The sequence below is a fragment of the Salvelinus sp. IW2-2015 genome, unplaced genomic scaffold (assembly GCF_002910315.2).
Source record: "Salvelinus sp. IW2-2015 unplaced genomic scaffold, ASM291031v2 Un_scaffold5052, whole genome shotgun sequence".
NCBI classification, from domain to species: Eukaryota; Metazoa; Chordata; class Actinopteri; order Salmoniformes; family Salmonidae; genus Salvelinus; species Salvelinus sp. IW2-2015.
This window is the reverse complement of record NW_019946319.1, coordinates 1-20,686: the sequence shown is the minus strand read 5'-3', so window position 1 is coordinate 20,686 and position 20,686 is coordinate 1. Positions and strand designations below refer to the sequence as shown.

The window sequence follows — 20,686 nt, the reverse complement described above, 5'->3', positions numbered from 1 at the left end:
GTTAACTGCCTTGCTCAGGGGCAGAACGACAGACTTGTACCTTGTCAGCTCGGGGATTCGATCCAGCAACCTTTTGGTTACTGGCCCAACGTTCCTACCCGCCAGGCTACCTGCCGCCCCTAAAAGGCTCTAAGACACAATGTATGAACTGGAAAAATCCTGTTCGTGACCCCTGACGGGATGAAGAACGTAGCGTTGAATTGGCTCAGCACAAGCCTGTGATTAGTTCTTGTATTGTTTTAAAAAGAGGGAACCAGTGTAACTTACACAGTGACTTCAGACAGCTGTTCCTTGGTGAGGTTGAGGGGGTGGTTGATGGCTGTGATGCCGTACTGCATGGGGTCAACGTTATGAGGCAGGTGGGCCCTCAGAATGGCGTTGTTGGCCACATTCATGAAGGCCACCATGGCGTGCCAGCCTTTGTTGTTGTACCAGACCTGGTTTGGGGAGCAGAGGTGCGTTCAATATACAACAAGTTTTGTATTATTTTTTTTTTACCTGGATGGGATTAGAGGCATGTTCAATTTATGATGTTTTTTTGTTAAATTCTGAAATATGGAGTCATATACACTACCATTCAAAAGTTTGGGGTCACTTTGAAATGTCCTTGTTTTTGAAAGAAAAGCCTTCTTTTTTTTGGCCATTAAAATATCATCAAATTGATCAGAAATACAGTGTAGACATTGTTAAGGTTATAAATGACTATTGTAGCTGGAAACAGCAGATTTTTTATGGAATATCTACATTGGTGTACAGAGGCCCATTATCAGCAACCATCACTCCTGTGTTCCAATGGCACATTGTGTTAGCTAATCCAAGTTTATCATTTTAAAAGGCTAATTGATCATTAGAAAACCCTTTTGCAATTATGTTAGCACAGCTGAAAACTGTTGTTCTGATTAAAGAAGCAATAAAACTGGCCTTCTTTAGACTAGTTGAGTATCTGGAGCATCACCATTTGTGGGTTCGATTACAGGCTCAAAATGGCCAGAAACAAATAACTTTCTTCTGAAACTCGTCAGTCTATTCTTGCTTTCTGAGAAATGAAGGCTATTCCATGCGAGAAATTGCCAAGAAACTGAAGATCTCGAACAACGCTGTGTACTACTCCCTTCACAGAACAGCGCAAACTGGCTCTAACCAGAATAGAAAGAGGATGGGGAGGCCCCGGTGCACAACTGAGCAAGAGGACAAGTACATTAGAGTGTCTAGTTTGAGAAACAGACGCCTCACAAATCCTCAACTGGCAGCTTCATTAAATAGTACCCGCAAAACCCTAACAATATCTACAATGTATTTCTGATCAATTTGATGTTATTTTATTAGACAAACAATGTGCTTCTCTTTCAAAAACAATGACATTTCTAAGTGACCCCAAACGTTTGAACAGTAGTGTGCATAACAAAACAAATACAAACAAAACATTTCAATAAAAATAAATATCAGTGTACTGTTTTTCAATATAATGTCTCAGGTAACATGATAATATCACACCATGATTCAGAGGTATATGACAGCCAGTAACTAACTTACTTTGACATTGTATTCACTTCCATGTATCTGAGGAAAGGTCCAATCTCCTGCAGCGATAGCTTTGTGTAGGGACCCTGCCGGAATTATACAACAATATAATGTAACTGAGCCAACTGTTAATCACACTCACTTAATTCCTACCACTGCTACTACTGATGCACGCTCCATCACTCCAGAGCCCAGAAGGTGGGTGAAGGGGAGGACAGCTCATAATAATGTCTGGAATGGAGTAAATTAAATGAAGATGTGTTTTGATACCATTCCTTTAATTCCACTCCAGACGTTACTATGAGCCCTTCCCCCCAATGAAGGTGCCACCAGCCTCCTGTGCTCCAGAGCCCTGACCCACTAGGCCAGGTATGTAGTGATCAGTACCCCAGTAACGTTGAGCATCTTCATCAGTTGAGAGAGGGTATCCTGGATCTGTTTAGGGCTGACTTCCAGTATGGGCAGCTGACCTCCAACAGACAGGCCTCCATACCTGAAGACCAACAACACAGTCATACACAAACCCTCCAACAGACAGGCCTCCAACAGACAGGCCTCCAACAGACAACCCCTCCAACAGACAGGCCTCCAACAGACAACCCCTCCAACAGACAGGCCTCCAACAGACAACCCCTCCAACAGACAGGCCTCCAACAGACAGGCCTCCATCAGAAAACCCTCACGACAGCCTCCAACAGACAACCCCTCCAACAGACAGGCCTCCAACAGACAAGCCTCCAACAGACAGGCCTCCAACAGACAACCCCTCCAACAGACAGGTCTCCAACAGACAACCCCTCCAACAGACAGGCCCCAACAGACAGGCCTCCAACAGACAACCCCTCAACAGACAGGCCCTCCAACAGACAACCACTCCAACAGACAGGCCTCCAACAGACAACGCCTCCAACAGACAGGCCTCCAACAGACAGGCCTCCAACAGACAAACCCTCCAACAGACAGGCTTCCAACAGACAACCCCTCCAACAGACAGGCCTCCAACAGACAGGCCTCCAACAGACAGCCTCCAACAGACAGGCTCCAACAGACAGGCCTCCAACACACAACCCTCCAACAGACAGCCCCAACAGACAGGCCTCCAACAGACAAGCCTCCAACAGACAACCCTCCAACAGAGAACCCCTCCAACAGAGAACCCCTCTAACAGACAACCCCTCCAACAGACAGCCTCCAACACACAACCCCTCCAACAGACAAGCCTCCAACAGACAGGCCTCCAACAGACAAACCCTCCAACAGACAGGCTCCAACAGACAGCCTCCAACAGACAACCCTCCAACAGACAGACCTCCAACAGACAACCCTCCACACAGGCCTCTAACAGACAGCCTCCAAAAGACAACCCTCCAACAGACAGGCCTCCAAGAGACAACCCCTCCAACAGACAGGCCTCCAACAGACAGGCCTCCATCAGACAAACCCCTCCAACAGACAACCCCTCCAACAGACAGGCTCCAACAGACAACCCCTCCAACAGACAACCTCTCCAACAGACAACCCCTCCAACAGACAGGCCCCAACAGACAACCCCTCCAACAGACAGGCTCCAACAGACAACCCTCCAACAGACAACCCCTCTAACAGACAGCCTCCATCAGACAGGCCTCCAACAGACAACCCCTCCAACAGAGAACCCTCCAACAGACAACCTCTCAACAGACAACCTCTCCAACAGACAGCCTCCAACAGACAACCCCTCCAACAGACAAGCCCTCCAACAGACAGGCTCCAACAAGACAACCCCTCTAACAGACAGGCCTCCCAACAGACAACCCCTCCAACAGGACAACCCCTCCACAGACAACCCCTCCAACAGACCACAACCCCTCAACAGACAACCCTCCAACAGACAGGCCTCCAAACAGACAGGCCTCCAACAGACAACCCTCCAACAGACAGGCCTCCAACAGACAGGCCCTCCAACAGACAGGCCCTCCAACAGACAGGCCCTCCAACAGACAACCCCTCCAACAGACAACCCCTCCAACAGACAGGCCTCCAACAGACAGGCCTCCAACAGACAACCCCTCCAACAGACAACCCTCCATACCTGAAGAGGATCCAGACATATTACACAAAATCCCCTGAGACAAGAATCATCATTTCTACTAGAGGGTGAAACAGTGTATGAAAAATAAGCTAAACTAAAACTGATATTTAGTTTGCTATGAGGTATGTTTAGAAAATAAATAAAAACATACCTTTGTTCATTCACCCAGTATTTGCTCTTCAAACTGGAAATGGAAAACAAAATAATAAAATGACAGATTAACTAACATATCATCAGATGACTGCTGTTTGACATGGATGACAGTGTCATGACTGGTCTGCTCGGGTCAGCTTTCCATGGACCACAATCCTACAGAGAGATATCTCACACCCACTAAAGGGGAAGAGATCGAGAGGTGTAGAGATGGGGGATTTTATGACACCTCACGCCCATTGTAAATCTCAAGGCAGCAGACAAAATTCCTTTGTCCTCTCAGTATGGAGAACCATCCTCAGAACATTAACATGCAATAAATGGACTTTGGGACATTAGGTTTCGTCAGCCACAATGGTGGTAATGACGATAGATGGAATATGAAAATTAATGTTGTTTTTGTTATGTTATTAAAAGTTAAAGGACGACATTATAACGAAAACATTGTAACTTTAAGAGTTTTCCTAATATGTACTTTATGTTTGCATACTGTACGTTGTGTAGAACATTTCCAGATCAAAGAGAATGTTTTTGTAAAGATGAAAAAGTTAGTTGTATAAATTGGATCTGAGTAAAATCCAGACCTCCAGCCTTCGTAACTAGTTACGCCCAGAGAACTTGCCCTAAAGGTAGAAACGCCCATTTCTGACCCGAGGGTAAAAAACATGTGAGTTAAAAATGTACACATTAGACTAAGTGACCCTGAGCTGCAGCCAAGGTCTGAGTGATCAGCAAACCCAAAACGCAACACGAGGTTGAAGAAGACAAAAGGAACCTTTTAACAACCTATGCTACGGACGAGTAGCTGTATCTAAAAGGGGGTGAATTCAAGCAGGATCCACCCGGTCACCACTCTCCAAGGAATCGTGTGTCTACACTGTTTTCCTTCCCACTCTGGAACCTTCCACACGGCTGATTAGCCGTCCTCCGAAAGCCCCTTTTCAGGGCGAGGAAACAGACCACTAAGAGAAAGGACACTGACATCGTGAGGAGAAACAGAGAGAGTTACACCCGGTAACCGAAGACGGACCGTCATCAGAGAAGTCGGAATCCRTTCCACGCAGAGACACCCCGTCGGAGACCTTCAACACGTAATTACATCATTGTATTCTGACCCATAAGAGCGGCAGTTCGGGGAAAGGTTAGGGTTAAAATAAGCATAGCTGACAAATGCACCCAAGTGTGTTTTTCTCTCGTGTACTCTCTCTTTCTCTCTCTTTTGAAATCCCAATTTTTGTAACACGTGTCATATTGTGTTGGTCCGCTAGGGACCTGTTCATCCTACTAAGTTCTAATCAATAGCCCAGACTGTGTGTTTGTGTCTTATATTTATAATTTTAGCTTGTTAGTAAATAAATAATCAGCTTATTTGGTGAGACTCGGGTTTGTGCAGATTCCTGGATTATGCGACGTTCAGAATGAGACTGTAGAGAAAATTTATTAATTAGCACTGTTGTAAATTGATATTCTGATATTCTTTGAGTTCATTTGGGAAATAGAAACTCAATAAAACCAAACTTTCCATGGTGCCCCCGGTTAAGGAGTTAATAATTACCTGATTCATTTAATCACATAATTATAAACCGTTAACTTCTTGCAACTATAGGGGTGCTGTTCCGCATTACATTTTTTGGTCTCCAAATAAACGGCCTATTGCTCAATTCTTGATCGTACAATATGCATATCCTTACTAATATTGGATAGAAAACACTGTCTAGTTTCTAAAACCGTTTGAATTATGTCTGTGGGTGACCCAGAACTCCCTCTACAGCAAAAATCCTGACATGACTTGCGAAGGTCTGAGAATTATCCTCTGATCTGGGTTCAGTTTTAAAGCCTGTGTATATCCTATGGCTGGAATTGAACTGCACCCGCCTTCCCTGGATGTCAGTAACCAATGAGAAGTGGAATGGTCTGTCTACGTAGCTGTCCGAGGTATAAAAGCCGGATGGAACGAGAGTACCTTTCTTTGTCTCGTTCGTCATGGCGCCTGGCAAGAAGTCAGGATGAAATTTTGGAACGCTCAGTTATCGACCAGAGATGTATCCGTCTGTAATTTAATTAAATATAGGTGTTAGAAACATCATAACGATGTTATTTGAAACCGATTTATATTCAGTTTATGCGAGTATAGTGCTATTTTTCTGAATTTCCTTTGTATCTAGTTTGAGGATTTGGACATGTGTGTGCGACATAGCTAATGTGAGCAGCTAGTTCCAAAGGTGAAGAGGACGTTTTACAACAAAGCAACTATTCTTTTGAAGAAAGACACATTGCCAAGATACTGATGGAAGCTCGTCCAAAAGTAGGAACTATTTATGATGTTATTACGTATTTATGTGGAAAAATGTCATAGTGTTTGCGCGCCACTTTTGCAGGCACTGGTCTGGCTGCAACGCACACTATATGTCTAGTAACGTTAATTTTAAAAATCTAACATAGCGATTGCATTAAGAACTAATTTATCTTTCGATGTTGTCCAACTTATATTTTTTAGTCAAGTTTATGAATAGTATTTTTATAAGAATAGGCGCTAATCCAAAATGGCGCCGGCCAGAATACATGCAATGTTTGTAGTGATTACATAGTATAACCACGATTTATGCTGCTAAATATGCACATTTTCGAACAAAAGCTATATGCATTGTGTAATATGATGTTACAGGTCTGTCATCTGATGAAGTATATCAAGGTTAGTCAAATTATATATCTTTTGTTGGGTTGTTACGATCGCTAACATTTACAGCTGGTAAATGCGTTGTGATTCTGCCTATTGTGGTACGCTCATATAATGCTATATTGTGTTTTCGCTGTAAAACACTTAGAAAATCTGAAATATTCTCTGGATTCACAAGATCTGTGTCTTTCGATTGCTGTAGGCTGTCTATTTTTCTGAAGTGTTTTAGGATGATTCTTTGGTAATTGACGTCGGTCTCTGTAATTATTCGGCTGCTTCCAACGCTATTTCAGATTGCAGCTGCAATGTAGAACTGTGATTTCTACCTGAAATATGCACTTTTTTCTAACAAAAACTACTCTATACCATGAATATGTTATCAGACGTCATCTGAAGAGGTTTTTTCTGGTTAGTGGCTATCAATATCTTAGTTTAGCCGAATTGGGTGATACACCTGATGGAGTAAGAAACTGATGGAGTTAGAAAAGTGGTGTATTTTGCTAACGTGTTTAGCTAATAGATTTACATATTTTGTCTTCCCTGTAAAACATTTTAAAAATCTGATTATTCACAAGATCTGTATCTTTCATCTGGTGTCTTGGACTTGTGATTAATGATATTTAATGCACTATCTACTTGTGAAGCTATGCTAGCTATGCTAATCAGTGTGTGGGGGGTGGGGGTGATCCCGGACCCGGGGTAGAGAGCTCTTAGAGGTTAATCATTCGATGAGCAGCAGTCGTCACATTAATCAATACAACGTCACCACAACTGTAACAGATGAACATATAACACAGATGACCTCTGCTGTTTGACATGGAAGACTCTAACTCTACCTGTCACGCCCTGGCCTTAGTATTCTTTGTTTAGCTTTAGCGTTTTGTGGGGAATTGTCTATGTTGAACGTTTGTAGCACATTAACACAGATGACCTCTGCTGTTTGACATGAAGACTCTAACTCTACCACACCTGTCTGATACATATAACACACGTCTATGACGATGATCTCAGCTGGTGGTGTTACGGACCCCTTACCTTTGTCTGATGAGGCTGGGGTAGGTTTTAACCAGGTAGTCTGTAATGTTTCATCAGTCAAGTCCAGTAGTACATCTCCCGTAGCCTCTTTCCTCTGTAAAGACATCACACATAAACGTATACCATCACATTGGATACATTAAAACAGCTTGATAACACAATATCAGAAATACAACAGTGTTTGGTACTGGAAGACAGGTTTGGACTGGCTAGGGTACTGGAAGACAGGTTTGGACTGCTAGGGTACTGGAAGACAGGTTTGGACTGGCTAGGGTACTGGAGGACAGTTTGGACTGGCTAGGGTACTGGAAGACAGGTTTGGACTGGCTAGGGGTACTGGAAGACAGGTTTGGACTGGCTAGGGGTACTGAGGAGAGTGTGACTGGCTGGGTACTGGAGGAGAGGTTTGGACTGGCTAGGGGTACTGGAGGAGAGGTTTGGACTGGCTAGGGGTACTGGAAGAGAGGTTTGGACTGGCTAGGGGTACTGGAAGAGGGTTTGGACTGGCTAGGGGTACTGGAGAGAGGTTTGGACTGGCTAGGGGTACTGGAGGAGAGGTTTGGACTGGCTGGGGGTACTGGAGGAGAGGTTTGGACTGGCTAGGGTACTGGAGGAGAGGGTTGGACTGGCTAGGGGTACTGGAGAGAGGTTTGGACTGGCTAGGGGTACTGGAGGAGAGGTTGGACTGGCTAGGGGTACTGGAGGAGAGGTTAGGACTGGCTAGGGGTACTGGAGGAGAGGTTAGGACTGGCTAGGGGGACTGGAGGAGAGGTTTGGACTGGCTAGGGGTACTGGAGGAATTAGGACTGGCTAGGGGTACTGGAGGAGAGGTTAGGACTGGCTAGGGGTACTGGAGGAGAGGTTAGGACTGGCTAGGGGTACTGGAGGAGGTTAGGACTGGCTAGGGGTACTGGAGGAGAGTTAGGACTGGCTAGGGGTACTGGGAGAGAGGTTAGGACTGGCTAGGGGTACTGGAGGAGAGGTTAGGACTGGCTAGGGGTACTGGAGGAGAGGTTAGGACTGGCTAGGGGTACTGGAGGAGAGGTTTGGACTGGCTAGGGGTACTGGAGAGAGGGTTGGACTGCTGGGGTACTGGAGGAGAGGTTAGGACTGGCTAGGGTACTGGAGGAGAGGTTAGGACTGGCTAGGGGTACTAGAAGACAGGTTACTGGAGGACAGGTTACTGGAGGACAGGTTACTGGAGGACAGGTTACAGGAGGACAGGTTACTGGAGGACAGGTTACAGAGAGGACAGTTACTGGAGGACAGGTTACTGAGGACAGGTTACTGGAGCACAGGTTACTGGAGGACAGGTTACTGGAGGAGAGGTTACTGGAGGACAGTTACAGGAGGACAGGTTACTGGAGGACAGGTTACTGGAGGACAGGTTACTGGAGGACAGGTTACAGGAGGAACAGCTACTGGAGGACAGGTTACTGGAGGACAGGTTACTGGAGGACAGGTTACTGGAGGACAGTTACTGGAGGACAGGTTATAGGAGGACAGGTTACTGGAGGACAGGTACTGGAGGACAGGTTATAGGAGGACAAGTTACTGGATGACAGGTTACTGGATGACAGCTTACTGGAGGACAGGTTACTGGAGGACAGGTTATAGGAGGGACAGGACTGGGACAGGTTACTGGAGGGACAGGTTACTGGAGGACAGGTTACTGGAGGACAGGTTACTGGAGGACAGGTTGTTCACAGGTACGCTAGGACGGTGACAGCAGGCTCAACAGGTATCTATCCTGCAGGGACAGGTTACTGAGGACAGGTTACGGAGGACAGGTACAGAGAGGACAGTTACAGGAGGACAGGTTACAGGAGGACAGGTTACTGGATGACAGCTTACTGGAGGACAGGTTACAGGAGGACAGGTTACTGCTGTAACATATAAGAAACATCCAGTAGACACAGAGAACAGTCAGTATACTGACCTGCATAGGGGGCAGCCCCCCAGCTCCGATTGGACAGATGGGTAACATAGTCAGCTTCTTATTGGTGCTGCACTGGCAGGAAGGGGAGGGGTTTAGCGGGTGCCACTCAGGGCTCTGCAGGATGTTATTGGCTATTGAAGAAACCGCAGGTGTCTCCCAGCCCAATGTCTCATTCTCACAGGGCAGGTTTCTGTATGGACAAAGCACACACACACACACACACACACACACATCACAGGAACACTCACAATACGTGAGCAGAGAACTTGGTGATTTACAGTGAGTAGAGTAGATTTCAGAATACTAGTCAGAACACAGTCTTCAAGCTGGAGTGGCTGGTACTCACTGTAGAGGGGTTCCTGCCATACAGCGAGTCCCAAGGCCAGGGGGATTCAGCAACACCTTGGTGAAATGTCTCATCTGGTAGTTCTCCAGTCGCTCGTTACTGAGAACCGGAGGAAGAAAGAGAAGAAGACCAGGGTCATGACCTACTGGTTAGATACCTAATATAATGTGATGTATCTGAAAGCACAAAACAATTCAGATGGCTGGTCCAAGACCATGAGATCAGGACCAGCCAGGTTCAGAGTATTCAGACATTGAGATTGAAATCCTGTGTGGGGTTCTCTTGGTGAGTTGCCTGTGTTGTTCTCCAAACGGCGAGAGACTAACCTGAAGAAAGTCAGCTGCTTTCCATACATCCAGGGAGTGAGGGTGAGGGCGGGGTACTCTCCAAACGGAGGCACAATCATGGTGAAGATCAGGGCTATCAGGACGAAGCTAGCAGGCAGGACGATCTGGGGACACAAAACCATTCACACTATTACTCAAAGGACACCATCCCAGTTTTTCTCTGACCCTATGTGACCTAACCAGGTATAATATTCTAACTCTGAATCCCAAACCATCCCCTAGCCCCTAACCCCTAACCCCTAGGCACTTGACCAGCAGGGACAGGAAGTACTTTATGACCAGAATACCTTCCCATCTATCTTTTATCCCTCCATCCCTCCCTCCCACCTTCCCACCCTCCCTCCCACCATCCCTCCATCCCACCCTCCCTCCCTCCCATCCACCATCCATCCACCACCCATCCCACCATCCCACCCTCCCTCCATCCCACGCTCCTTCCATCCCACCCCCCCAACCCTCCATCCCTCTATCTAGTTGTAGTCCGAAACCTGTGCGAGGAAGTCTTTGTATGATCTGGTAGCGTGGTGAAACCTCTTGACCAGCAGGGCCAGAAACTGCTTCATGACCAGATTGGCTCCTTTGACCTGACTCGACCCTTTCCCAGCGCTGCTGTCGTCGTCATGGTTACCCCCACCGTTGGCCTGCTTCAGACCGTTAGCCTCTGTGTAAAGTAGGAGAAGATAGTCATTAGGAAGTGGATATATTTGACCGGCAGGTACAAAGGTTAAGGTTTAGGCATAGGGTTCCTCAAACTGTGTTAGCTTGCGGTGCTGAAGCATTAGCTTTGGATTACAGGAAAGGTATTCTCGCTAAGTCTGACTTACATGCTTAGCCAAAGGGATACTGTGAGTCTTGTCTTGCCAGACTAAAGGCACCAACTATTTAAATGTCTCTAGGCAAGCGCCTGGTGTGAAAAACAGACAGGCTTAGTGGCTGATTCTAACCTTCAGGTTCACCCTCGTCCACACCAACTTTACTGCAGCTTTTGGTTCTCTTGAGCAACATCCACTGTTCTATGGTAGGGTGGTCCACAGGTCACAACACAACACAACACAAGACATCAAAACACAACACAATAACACTTCACAACAACAACAACGTCATCATCAACAACAACACAACAGAAACTACTTAAAAGAGGAACATTCATAAGTTGGAAAAGAAGGTAGGAAGTAAATTGGAGAGTAGTAGACTGTAGGGACAGTGAGTGTGGCATTTACCTGGAGTTTTGGTATTGGCTGCTGCTTCCCCATCTGCTGTCACCTTCAGAAAGATCTGGAGGGAAGAAACATCAACTATTCATTTGGAGCCAATGTATGTGTTCAAATAGAATACAGGCCACCTTACTCTTGTACCCCTGACCATGTGTGCCAAATTTCACCATGATCCCGAGTAGGGCTGTGGCGGTCATGAAATTTTGTCAGCCGGTGATTGTCAAGCAAATAACTGTCGGTCTCACGGTAATTGACCGTTAATTAACATAAACACATTTAGCATCTCCTGGCTTCCACACATAGCCTACAAGCCACTGATGCAGACCTACAGATCTACATTTTAAAAAGTCTAATAAATCCATGTAATATAGCCTACACCTTCACAATAAATCCATTATTTATTTTAGACAAGTCTAAAGAATCATGATATGAAGAAAATGTAGTATATTTCAGAAGAACAGAATAGCATAACATGTCTTTACGTTAGGCCTGATCTGGCTATGCCAAATGGCTGTGGGCTACACTAGTTCATTCAGCAGGTCCTGATCTGGCTATGCCAAATGGCTGTGGGCTACACTGTTTCATTCAGCAGGTCCTGATCTGGCTGCCAAATGGCTGTGGGCTACACTAGTTCATTTAGCGGTCGATCTGGCTATGCCAAATGGCTGTGGGCTACACTAGTTCATTCAGCAGGTCCTGATCTGGCTATGCCAAATGGCTGTGGGCTACACTAGTTCATTGAGCACCCAAGATTTCCTTCTAATTCCGTGGAATTATTTTATATTATTTTATAGTATGAAGAATACAATTGAACAAAGCTGAATAAAATATAAATATTTTCTCCAAGCGATTTGAGGAAGAGCGCACATGCGGCTATTCTGTGTTGAGCGGTTAACAAAGAAACAGGTCCTCCTGTATGCTTAATTTAGAGTTATTCATGTAACTTTAGTCGTTCTATAAACATTGGGCTATATGTTTTGATGTTTAATACATTGTAAGGGTGCATGATGAGACTAATGATGATTTGTAAAAAGTCGCTTGAAACGTATGAGCTCTGCTTTGTTTTTTTGTACACACTTCATCATTCTCTCATTCACAATTTGACAAGCACTTGACAATGCCTCGAATTTCACTGCGGCATCCCCTTTGTGTGGCCGTAATGCAACCTAAAAAAAATCCATGCCTTTTTGCAGCCTGGAGTACCGAGTTGTGCCCTTCTCCCTGAGTACTAAGCAATACGAAGCGCCTCTCACTCACATGGCTCTCTATAAAGTGATCGGGTCTTTCTGACAGGCTACAAATGAAGACAGACACAACGGGGAYGCAACTGCGCACATCCCAGCTCCCCTCCTCCCCAGTCCTACCTCCCCCTACCCTCCAGTCCTATCTCCCCCTACCCCCATTCTCACCTCCTCCAGTGAGGTGTCAGAGATGCCAGTCTCACCTCCCCTACCACATTCCCCTCCTCTCCAGTCCTATCTCCCCCTACCCCCATTCTCACCTCCTCCAGTGAGGTGTCAGAGATGCCGAAGCTGCTGAGGCCCATGTCTCCCAATGTTTCCTCCAGTTCTCTGAAGAGGGAGGCGTAGGCCCGGTGTTTGAAACCCTTGTTGGGCAGCAGGAAGGTCAGCTCCTGGCCGATGGCCTCGATCAGCTTGGCTTCTGGGACGTGGTGATGGATCAGCGTGGTGATGTTGTCCACGTCACCTGGGAGAAGATACAAAAGTTTTGTACATAGATTGATTGATTGATTGATTGATTGACGTATTGATGATGAGGGACGATGGACAGAGGGTAGTGAGGTCTGCAGAACGCACCACCGGGGGCAAACTACCTGCCCTACAGGACACCTACACCACCCGATGTCACAGGAAGGCCATAAAGATCATCAGGGACAACAACCACCCAAGCCACTGCCTGTTCACCCCGCTATCATCCAGAAGGCGAGGTCAGTACAGGTGCATCAAAGCAGGGACCGAGAGACTGAAAAACAGCTTCTATCTCAAGGCCATCAGACTGTTAAACAGCCACCACTAACATTTAGCGGCCGCTGCCAACATACTGACTCAACTCCAGCCACTTTAAAAATGGGAATTGATGGAAATTATGTAMAAATGTACCACTAGCCACTTTAAACAATGCCACTTAAAATAATGTTTTCATACCCTACATTACCCATCTCATATGTATATACTGTACTCTATATCATCTACTGCATCTTGCCATCTTATGTAATACATGTACCACTAGCCACTTTAAACTATGCCACTTTATGTTTACATACCCTACAGTACTCATCTCATATGTATATACCGTACTTATACCATCTACTGCATCTTGCCATGCCGTTCTGTACCACCACTCATTCATATATCTTTATGTACATATTCTTTATCCCTTTACACTTGTGTGTGTGTATAAGGTAGTAGTTGTGGAATTGTTAGGTTAGATTACTTGTTGGTTATTACTGCATTGTCGGAACTAGAAGCACAAGCATTTCGCTACACTCGCATTAACATCTGCTAACCATGTGTATGTGACTAATAAAATTTGATTTGATTTGATTTGAATATTACAGAACTAGTGGTTGATTAGAGTATCTAGACACACACACACGATCACACACACTTCCCCACCATCCAGAGCTCTCTCCAGCTGCTGACCCTGGGATTCCTCTTTCACCTTGGTGCAGGTGGAACAGGTACAGGAACACTCTGAGGCACAGTCACACTCATTCTGATGGACAGAGAGAGCAGGAGAAGCACAGAGAAAGAGGGAAAGAGCGTGAGAGAGAGAAGTAGAAGAACAACAACATGTTTAAAACACTTTCAAATTTGACCCGTTTCAAGAAACTAGGCGTATGTTGCGCCTCCATATTTCACAAGATCGGTTTTGTTTATAAAAAAATATATATACATTTTTGGGCAGAAATGCATTCTGGAACATCTGAACTTTCATGTGCCCTAATAACAAACTTGTATGTCGTCTGTAAATACGAATAAAATGGTTAAATAATGAGCCTAGTTGGTTTAGCCACGAAAAAATACAGGAACCTTCCCGCTAGCCATGATTGGCTGAAATAATGAGTGGGCTGGACATGCCGAGAGATGAGTTCGGATTGGTCTGCCATGTAGGATGCTTCTGTCTATCACATGAGCTGCTAAGTATGTGTGGATAATTCTGTCTATCACTGCTTTTTTTGAAAGATATGAAGAACTGAAAAAGTTTAGCTATTGCTCTCATCATTGCTGCCCTGAAGTGGTCCCGTGTGGCTCAGTTGGTAGAGCATGGCACTTGCAACGTCAATGTTGTGGGTTCGATTCCCACGGGGGACCAGTACGAGAATGTATGCACTTACAAGAGCGTCTAGACAAGAGCGTCAGCGTCTGGACAAAATATATATATTTAATAGTGCTATCGGGAAAACAATGCGGTGGACTACTTCCTGGAGGATGATCGTGCCATGCTGAATCAGACGATGAGGAAATCCCTGATATTGGTAAGAACATTTTAATTGGACCAGACTTTGTAGAGTCTTCAGATGACAATGGTGGGGAAGAAACGGTGTCGTTGTCACAGGAAAAAGTTGACCGAGTTTTGAAATCAGTGCAAAGCAGAGAGATGATTTCCAAATGTGGAGAAAGTTGAAAGAAGGCTGTTGGATAAAACACCTGTCTCCGGATTACATCTTCAAACAAAGGGCAACCGTGACAGAGGAAGACAAATTCATTCATGTTTACGGGTAAGAGTCTAGCTACATTTTCAGATATTATATGTTTCTAATTTTGTCAGAAAGTTGTTTTCATTTCAAGTTAAGTTCTACTTTTAGCTAGCTAGCTAACGTTACGTGTACGATCTGTGTATAGCTAATGTTAGCTGGCTGGCTCGCTACTAGCCAACGTTACGTGTACGTATCTGTGTATAGCTAATGTTAGCTGGCTGGCTCGCTACGTAACGTTACGTGTACGATCTGTGGTAGCTAATGTTAGCTGTTGGCTTCGCTAACTAACGTTACGTGTACGATCTGTGTGTAGCTAATTGTTGAAAGCTTGCGTTGGCTCGCTAACTAACGTTACGTGTACGATCTGTGTATAGCTAATGTTAGCTGGCTGGCTCGCTACTAACGTTCAACGTGTACGAATCGTGTATAGTAATGTTAGCTTGTTGCTCGCTAGCTAACGTTACGTGAATAATCTGTGTAGGCGCTCTAGAAGGTATACCTGAACATTCAAGAGCCATTTTCTCAAAAGTGAGGTTACAAGTTTATCAACTTTCAAAGCAGAATACTTTCCCATTGTTCTCAACTGTAGTGTATGATAAACCAGTTTCTAGCTCTGAGTCTCTACTTTTATCTAATGTTAAAAATAAAAAATTAAATTGTGTTACAAAGGACCGAATCCGGGTGGTGAGTCGCAAAATACATTTGCACATAGAGATATTTCAGATCCACTGTCACACTCATTTCGACAGAGAGAGGACAACATAATTGTAACACTCTACAGGTCACCAGGTCCGTCTTTACACTGAGACACTACCAGGTCTTTACAACAGAGACACTCTACAGGTCCTTTACACAGAGACACTCCCAGGTCTTTCACACAGAGACCTCTACCAGGTCCTTTCACAGGAGACACTCTCCCAGGTCTTTAACAGAGACACTCTACAACAGTCTTTACACAGAGACACTTAGCAGGTCTTACACAGAGACATCTACCAGGTCCTTTACAACAGAGACACTACCAGGTCCTTTACACAGAGACACTCTCGTAGGTGTCCTTCTTACACAGAGACACTCTACCAGGTCCTTTACAACAGTAGACACTCACCAGGTCCTTTACACAGAGACACTCTACCAGTCCTTTAATCTCTTTACACAGAGACAACTCAGCAGGCATATAGTCATTCTGAGAGAGGAGAATACAACTTTGGCATGTCCGCACTCTAGCCAGGTCTTTGGCCCTTCCATCTCTTTACAGATACTATCTTTAGGCCTACAGCTGTATCACTTCCAGTCTTTAGCTACCGGGTCTACAGGTATGACTCTTATACTATTCTAAGTTATCTTCCAGATCTTCAATCTATTCTAGTGTAACTCCCTTTCAAGAGTACTTTGGTGTATCTCCTGCTATCAATACTATTCTAGAGTATCTCCATCTCATAATACTATCTAGGTACTCTCCTCTTCAATACTAGTCTGTGTTCTCTCTTCATACATTCAGTGTATCACTTCAATACTAATTCTAGGTATCTTCCTCTTCAATACTATTCTAGTGTATCTCTTAATAAAGTCTAGTCGTATCCTCCTCTTCAATACTATTCTAGTGTATCATCTCTTCAATACTAGTCTCTGTTCTCCTCTTAATACTATCTGAGTAGTATCTCCTACTCTATAATACACCTAGTAGTATTCTCCTCTTCAATACAAGTTCTAGTGTTCTCTACTCAGATTACTATCTAGTTTTAAGTATACACTCTCGTTTAATACTATCATTCAGTGTAAATCCTCCAATCCTCTTCAAATAGTCTATCAAGTGTATCTACCCTCTTCAATAACTATATCTAGAGTATGCTCATCTTATAAATACTATCTAAGTGTATCTCCTCTTCAGATACTATTCTGAGTGTATCCTCTCTTCAACTACTATTCTAGTGTATCCTCCTCTTCAATCACATTCTAAGTGTTCTCCTCTTTCAAATACTATTCTAGTGTATCTCTCTTCAATACATCTTAGTGTACACTCTTCTTATATATTTCTAAACGTACTCTCTTCAATACTATTCCTGTGTATTTTCCCACTCTCTTTATACTATGCTAGAGTTATCTCCTCTCATACTCATTCTAGTGTACTCCATCTTCAAAATCATATCTAAGAGTATCTCCTCTTCCAATACTATTCTAGTGTATTATCTCTTCAATACTTATTACTAGTGTATCTCATCTCTTCAATACTATTACTACGAGTATTCATCTTTCAATACTATTCTAGTAGATTCATCTCTTCAATAATAGTCTAGTGTATCTCCTATATCTATACTGACCTCATATACTATTCTAAGAGTATCTCATCTTTTCAAACCCTATTCTAGTGTTCTCACTCTCTTCAATAAACCATACCTAGTGTATCATTCTCTTTCAATACTAATTCCAGTGTATCTCCATCTCTTCAATACTATTCTAGTGTATCATCTCTTCCAATACTATTCCAGTGTATCTCCATCTTCTCAATACTATTCAGTGTATCCTCCATCTTTCAATGACCTAATTTCTAGAGTAATCTCCATCTCTTCAATACTATTCTAGATGTATCCATCTCTTCAATACTATTCTAGTGTATTCTCCTTCAATACTATTTCTAGTGTACATTCTTTCAATACTATTCTAGTGTATCTTCACATCTACTCTCAATCTATCTATGCAGTGTATCTCCCTTCAATACTATTCAGTGTACTTCTCTAATACTATCTAGAGTATATCCCATCTCTCAATACTATTCTAGTGTATCATCTCTTCATACTATTCAGTGTTTCCATCTCTTCAATATATTCTAGGTATCTCATCTCTTCAATACTATTCTAGGATCTCCTCTTAAATACTGAATCTAGTGTATTCCATCTCTTCAATACTATTCTAGAGTATCTCCACTCTTCAATACTATTCTAGAGTATCTCCTCTTCAAACTATCTAGTTACTCATCTTTCAATCTATTCTAGTGATCTCCATCTCTTAATATATTTCTAGTGTATCTCCATCTTCTTATACTATTCAGTGTATCTCTTTCTTCAATACTATTCTAGTGTATCTCCATCTCTTTCAAATACTCCATGTGTATCATCTCTTCAATACTATTTCTAGTGTATCTTCCACTCTTCACTACTATTTCAGTGTATTCACTCTTCAATAACTATTCTAGTGTATTCCACTCTTTCTTAATACACTATTCTCCAGGTGATCTCATTTCTTCAAATACTATTCAGTGTATCTCCTCTCGTTCAATACTATTCTAGTGTATTCCATCTCTTCAATACTATTCTAGTGTATCTCCTCCATCTCTATTCCAATACTTTCTAGTGTTCCTTCTTATCGTAGGTCATCTTCATAATTTTAGAGTATCTCCACTGCTTCTTCAATAACTATTCTAGTATATCTTCATACTCAGTGTCTCTCAATACTATTCAGAGTGTACTCTCCTCTTCAATAGCTATTAGTGTATATCATCATCTCTTATATAGACTATTCTCTGTGTAATCATCCCTTTTCAAAACACATTGCTACTATGTGTACGTCCTCGCTTCTCCATCCTCTTCAACACATTCAGTGTATCACCTCTTCATAACTAGTCTAGTTGTATCTCCAATCCTTCAATACTTATTTCTAGTGTATCCATCTCTCTCAATACATTTCCAGTGGTATCGTTATATCTCCACCTTCACATACTATCCTATGGTATCTGCTCCTCTCCATCTCTTCAATACTATTCTAGAGTATCTCCATCTCTTCAACACTATTCTAGTGTATGTCCATCTTTCAATATATTCTAAGTGTATCTCCATCTCTTTCACAAATACACATTCTAGGTACTCCATCTCTTTAATACTTATTGCTAGTGTATCACATCTCTTCAATACTATCTAGTGATACCTCTTTTTTAACTCACGTCCCTTCATGCGTCGGACCAGGGAGGTAGAATCCACTCCGAAGCAGTTCTTGAGGATGACAGGGGGGAGCCGCCAGCAATGGAGCTGGGCCTTAGAGATGATGCTTACACGGTCACTCAACAGGTCAGCCTCGTCCAATGTGGTGAGTGGACAGGATCACTCGTACGGCTGGGGTTAGAGGTCAGAGGTCAGGACTAAGGAACTAGGTTTTTTTTTCCACTCAACAGGTCAGCCTCGTCCATGTTGTGTTGAGTGGACAGGATCACTGTACGGCTGGGTTAGAGGTCAGAGGTCAGGAACCTAGGAACTTAGGTCACTCAACAGGTCAGCCCTCCGTCCATGTGGGTGGATGGACAGGATCACTGTACGGACTGGTTAGAGGTCAGAGTTTAGGAAGGTCAGGACTAGGAGCTAGGTCCTTCAACAGGCGCCTCGTCCATGTGTGAGTGGACAGGATACTGATACGGCCTGGGTAGAGGTCAGAGTTTAGAGTTTAGAGGTCAAAACTAGGAAGCGTAGGTCACTCAACATGTCAGCCTCGTCCTGTGGTGAGTGGACAGGATCCACTGTAGGCCTGGGGTTGAGGTCAGAGTTTAGAGGTCAGAACTAGAGCTAGGTCATCAACAGGTGCAGCCTCGTCATGTGGTGGAAGTGGACAGGGACACGTACGGCCGGGGGTTAGAGGTTAGAGGTCAGGACTAGGAACTAGCGGTCACTCAACAGGTCACGCCTCGCCTGTGGTGAGTGGACGGGATCATGGTACGGCCTGGGGTTAGAGGCAGAGTCAGGACTAGGAACTAGGGTCCACTCAACCAGGTCAGGCTCGTCCATGTGTGAGTGGAAGGGATCCTGTCGGCCTGGGTCATGAGGTCAGAGGTCAGGACTAGGAACTAGGTCACTCAACAGGTCAGCTCCTCGTCCATGTGGTGAGTGGACGGGATCACTGGTTATCGGCCTGGGAGACAGGGCAAAGGTTTAGAGAGAGTTGATGTAGTGCTTGGATAGGGAAGCAAAGCCTCATGCAAGGTGGAGCTAGGGATGGGAAACCCAGTCCTGAAGGCCTGAGTATGTGCCTTGGTTTCTCTCTTCAGCCTGCACTGTTCTCATAGAGAATGCTGAAACATGGGTTACCAGGTCTAAAACCCGGGTGGTAAGGCTAAGGTAGTACCTGTGCCGGTATTCTGAGAGCAGGTCCCAGATGGATCCGTCTGGGAGTAAGGGTCGACCCCCGACGTGGGGCTCATCAGGAATCACATCTTTGACCCCCCAACAACAGCCATCGGCAAAGACACGCTTCCTCTGGCATACCCCTGCAGCAGAGTGAGAACAGACGTGTATTTCAGGGGCACACATAAACAATGTAGGGTAAAACCACTACAAAATCTGAGGTTCGTTGCTAGGGCTGGCTTTTGTATTTGGCCAGTAGCAAAGGTGACATAGAGAAAGGAAGACCTCGAAACAGGATCTTCTCACAAGTGGTTTCAATGCTTAGGTTTCCATAGTACCTTGGCTGACCCCCTCTGAGAGTCCTGTGTCCTCGTTGACTCACCCCTGAGAGGTCCTGTGCCTCGTGTCTCCCCCTAGCGTCCTGTGCCTCGTTTGTCTCCCCCTGAAGAGGTTTGTGGCACTCGTATATGGGGGAAAGAGGAGGAAAAAAAATACTACGAGGAATAAAGGTAAGAATTAAGAAAGAATTGGAGGAATACCCGAAGAAGTAAAGGGATGAT

At 44.4% G+C, this 20,686-nt stretch overlaps 1 pseudogene; it reads right to left on the bottom strand.

Annotated features, from left to right (window-relative positions):
- LOC112077925 (retinal-specific phospholipid-transporting ATPase ABCA4-like) overlaps positions 1 to 20,568 on the bottom strand; it is a 29,493-nt pseudogene extending 8,925 nt beyond the window's left edge.
- Between the last annotated feature and the right edge of the window lie 118 nt (positions 20,569 to 20,686).